The following is a 5,000-nucleotide window of genomic DNA, read 5'->3' as shown; positions in this document are numbered from 1 at the left end:
CGAGAGAGGAAAAAGTGTCCGCATTGAAACTCTACCTTTGGTTCAATAACAGACACATATTTTGGCCAATATCGTGGTTTAAACAAATTACAGATAGTGAAGGGCGGGACCTCCCCTCTGATTGGCAGTGGCCCAGTGCCTGTGTGTAAATTTGAAAATGCGTGTGCTGCAGAGAGAGAGAGAGGTCAGAGACCCGTCAGGTAAACAGAGTGGATGCAGTGGCATTACAGTGTGGTCACATAGGCCGAGATAAATGTCCCCTCTCCCCACTGCCTTTCGGCGGCTGGCAGCAGCAAACCGATCAGACGAGCCCGAGATGATGATCAAGTTTATCGTTCCCTATGATAGGCCTAGTGAAACTTCCCTTCACCAAGTTCAGTCCGAAATAATTATTCACCAGAAAAATTGTTTGAACGTAAACCCGACGTACAGGAATGCCACTTGCGCCAAATTTATAGGAGACTTTATAGTAAGACGTCTTAAAATTGCGAACAATGCATACAAGGCCTTCCCGAACGACAGAGATACAGATATCGCCGAAAAGGAGCGCGTCATTGACCGCAGTTACATGCAGGGAATAACCCGGTTTTCAACAGCAATATTCGTTTTGCGCGCGAGTTGTGTAAACTCATTCTGATGGCATCAATCAATTTAATCCGGTATTTGGCGCAAACCGAATATCGCTGCCAGGGGCGGACTGGGACCAAAAATCGGCCCTGGCATATTTGGCCCAAGTGGCCCTCAAATCGGCCCTGGCATATTTGGCCCAAGTGGCCCTCAAATCGGCCCTGGCATATTTGGCCCAAGTGGCCCTCAAATCGGCCCTGGCATATTTGGCCCAAGTGGCCCTCAAATCGGTCGGGCACAGCTAATTAAATACACAATCTTGCATTACCCTTAAATATGCATATATTTTCAAGTGTCATGGAGCACTGAAAGTGATGTAGGCCTCACTGGCTATCACCCTGACCGATGAGAGATAGCCATAGAGCACATGATCTCCATATTCAAGTAGGCTATACAAGCAATTATTAAATAAGAGTTTTTGCTTGAATTCAAAGTATCATTTCAAATTATTCAATAGGCTACATTTAAATTATACAATGCTCAATTAACAGCAGCACCAAACAATTACTGAAGCCTATGTGTAAATAACTACCTAGACTGTCGTAGACATTAATGTAATTTATACCAGTTATCACTGTAGGACAACTGAAACAACACGAAATAAACAGGGCTGTTGCTGGAAATATTTTATTCCTGTAGGCTATAGCCTACATTGCTGGTACATTTTGGAACAGTATAGCTACAAGAACTAATGTCTTCCAGTAGCCTATTGTATAGTTTATATAGTTGGCTCGTGCATGAATATGACTTGACGTTTTGTAGCCTACATTTCCGTCAGTCTACAGTCTTTTAGCCCATCTTTACCATGATAAATCTTCCAAGATAGAACCCTTTCGACGCTCTACTTTGAGAGACCAACCACCACTCATGCCATCGATGTTGAATTTTGGGCGTCTGACGGAAACTGATCAATCTGACCAACAATTAACGTTGATTTGACACTTTTGCTGTCCGGGTTTGCAAATCATTAATTTAGAAAATTTGCTTACATCCTCGTTCAAACTCAACTTCAACATGTTGCTGAAATAGCCTACTTGCAATATTGTCTTTTTGAAGCTTCTACATTGGTGTTACTTTGCACAATTGTCACTACGGCACCCGCCGCAATTTCGTGTAGGCAACTTCGATTAACTTTTGATGCGCTCACAGAATCCTGGGCCCACTTCCCCGAAAGCATCTTAACCTAAGAGCGTCGTAAAGTCCCTCTTACGAACTTCTTAAGATTTGCCGACTGTTTCCCGAAACCATCGTAGCTTAAGAGCATCGTGAAAACACTCGTAGATCTACGAGTGCTCCAGAGTACTCGTTAACGGCTAAGAGCGTCTTAACAGTACTTCTCACTGAGGTCACCAACAGGACATACAGAGGAATTACAACTTAGAATACATAATCCAATTTACGTTCCCATTCTTTATTGTGTTTACCTGTGATGAATCAGATTTTAGCGTGCAAAATAGCCTACATTTAATGGTCATAATAATGTGATGAAAAGCGGACAAAAATGCAATCAAGTTATGAAACGAGACGTTGCCAGAATAGTTTGACATTATCTTTGCTAAGTGAATATTTTATTAGGCCTATTAGGTAAAAAGCAGAGAAAGCAACATGTGGTTTAGTCTGTAGCCTACTGCATCAAAATCTAAGCCTACACATTTCCTCTCTTTCTTACTCGACTTCTTTCTTATCTTCAAACGTGTTCTTAAGTGGCACCGCGAAAAATTATTGCATGGTGCAACAATCTAATCTTAAAATAATTACAATTATTTATGTCTCTGTGTGGTATATAACCTACTTGGGATGCTTACATGCAGATGTCAAAGTGTTTCTATTTTCGTGCTGTGACGTGCAGTCACCTGACATCACCGTCAAATCAGAGGATATTTCAGAACTATTAACGTGGACAGCTCCCCTTAAGAGCATCTTAAGATCAGTGCACGCGCGTTCACGCTACGAGCATGTTCGGGAAACAGTCGGAAAAACCAAACGAACGATCGTAAGATGAATCGTAGAAAACCCTCTTAAGAGCGTGTCTCCGTCGTTATCGGGGAAGTGGGCCCTGGCTCTGAGCCAAAATGGGAGGGGTGGGGCCTGACGTGAGCTGTTATTGGATCAGTCGAGTGTCAATATGGAAATGTAACCAATGGGCCGCTGATTGTCCTTCCTTTGGGCCGATCGTTGGCCAAAATGATTAAATTATGTAGGCTATATAGCCTATTGTATCGGCCCAAAAGGTGCGTCGGCCCACCGGGAAAATGCCCGGTATGCCAGATGGCCAGCCCATGATCGCTGCTACATTTAAAGCCCGAATATTCCCTGCATGTATAACTGTGGTCATTGTGTACGGTGAATTGAATGGACACATTTAGATCGAGCATGGCAAGTCATTGCAATAGCCTATAATAATATGCCTACCATTTCGTTACTGCATTAACCATAGTGATGTTCTTATTGAAAATTTAAAAATACTAAAATTAAAAAGTAAACTGCATTGTGGGGCTGTCAAATGATTATTGCAATCATTGCAAAATCACATAAAAATCCTCCAGGCTACTTGGAACATCTCTTTAAATTGTGCTCAAATACATTTCTATGGAAGATGCTAGCCTGGCGAGCTGGTTTAGCCAAGGCCTAAATATCATGAAGGATAGTATGTAAGACATTGAGCCATGAGATGTGCAGTTTGAAGCCCTTAAAAATATGTGCACTGTTAATTTACTCACTGTTATTTTTATTTAATTCATCTTGAGATGTTTTAAGTTTCAATTTCAGCTCAGTGGAGCACTTAAAGCACCAACACTTCATTAAGTTACTTTTCTTGTAGAATTGTAAATCATAAGTCATAGGACAACCTATATAGGACAGTAATTAAGGATAAAAAGTGAACCTGCTGCGGTGTTAAATGCGATGTGGTTGAAAATTTGGGTGCACCTAACTTTTGTGCTGGTGCACCTAAGAAAAAAAAGTTAGGCGCACCAGTGCAACCAGTGCAAAAATTAGTCTGGAGCCCTGCTAGAGAATCTATGTGTAGGCCTATCTGATTAAGACCAGAAGAGTGGTTGAAACATACTTATTAAATAACACTGGGAGCAAAGAAGACTATCTTCACTTTTTTCCCTTTGCAACTGTCAAAGAAATCCCATAAACACAGGAAGGCCTAGGTTATATCCTACATCAGATGGCCTAAAGATTAGGCTCTTCTGCATAGCATTAAGTGATTTGCATGCAGTAATTTGAACACTGACCTTGATCTAGCCTACTTTGGCTATTTAAAGGTAATTTATTGCCAAAACATCACACAATATAAATGAGCTATAACAAACAATAAACGACTTAATCACACACAAATTACTATTTTACTGACTACAAAAATAATAATTATGTAGGAAGTTTATAAGCTTAAAACCCAAAATTGACCAAAAGTGCACCAAATTCAACACAAATGACTCAATACACTTGGAGGAGGCCTGCGTCCTTTCTTTTCCAGATATTTTAGGATTTGGATATAGTTTCAGTATCGAGTATCAAGATATTTATGGCAGGTATCGAAGTCATAATTTTGGTATCGTGACAACACTATGCCAGAGCCACTCTGTTTTCTAGATGTCGAGGATCGGAGGCTCTACCACCAACAAGTGATGCTGCTCAATGGCATATTAGAAGAGCACATTATTAAGCTCTAGTATGGAGGCAAGCACACATACCAAATCCAGTGTTACTAGAAATTGAATGTTTTTTACTCGTCAGTTGTTGCTGACGGTAGATGCAGTTCTGAATTAGGCTTATTCCCGCTATTTAAGTTCATATGTACTGTAGGATATATTCTGAGTTGAAGGTTATCTGTGCAATTTGTTATTTTTGATGAAATGCATTAAACACCACGAGTGACTCACTATGTTAGCAATAAAAATATGGTTGTGTTTTGATTAGAATTTCCGAGTTTATTACATGTTAATTGTAATCATGTTCCCATTAAATACGTTAATAAACTATAGTATTGCTTCTTTAATGCTTAAACATGTATTTAGAGAACACTTTTATTTGTTTTTAGTGATTACTTTTGAAATCAACCCAATTTAGGGAAAAATAAGCAAAAATAATCGCTATTTTATGTTAAAATGCTGATTATGCAGCTTAGAACTCAGAATTGAGCTTGGTATAGCACCCTAAAATTAGGTAAGAGGGGTGGTTTACCAACTTTTCCTCAAATTTGCCGTCAATGGTTCTCTTCTGTGAAGCTGCTGCCCCTTTGTGTGTGTTTATGTGTGTTATGTGTGTATATGCCAGTGTGTGTTTATGTGTGTTGTGTGTGTGTGTGTGTGTGTGTGTGTGTGTGTGTATGCCTGTGTGAATGATCTCCATGTGGAGCTGCCACC

The 5,000-nt window shown here is 40.2% G+C and overlaps 1 protein-coding gene across 1 annotated transcript in view; it reads left to right on the top strand.

The window, feature by feature from the left end:
* The window catches only part of olfml3b (olfactomedin-like 3b), a 24,930-nt gene that overhangs the window by 18,083 nt on the left and 1,847 nt on the right, over positions 1-5,000 (top strand). The window lies entirely within an intron of this gene.

Source organism: Alosa pseudoharengus, unplaced genomic scaffold (genome assembly GCF_046254945.1).
Source record: "Alosa pseudoharengus isolate Yale_2024_CS ecotype anadromous, Long Island Sound unplaced genomic scaffold, YU_APseudo_1.1 YU_APseudo_1.1_scf_5, whole genome shotgun sequence".
Lineage (NCBI taxonomy): Eukaryota > Metazoa > Chordata > Actinopteri > Clupeiformes > Clupeidae > Alosa > Alosa pseudoharengus.
Note: the sequence above shows the minus strand (reverse complement) of the source record. Positions and strands in the feature narration are given on the sequence as shown.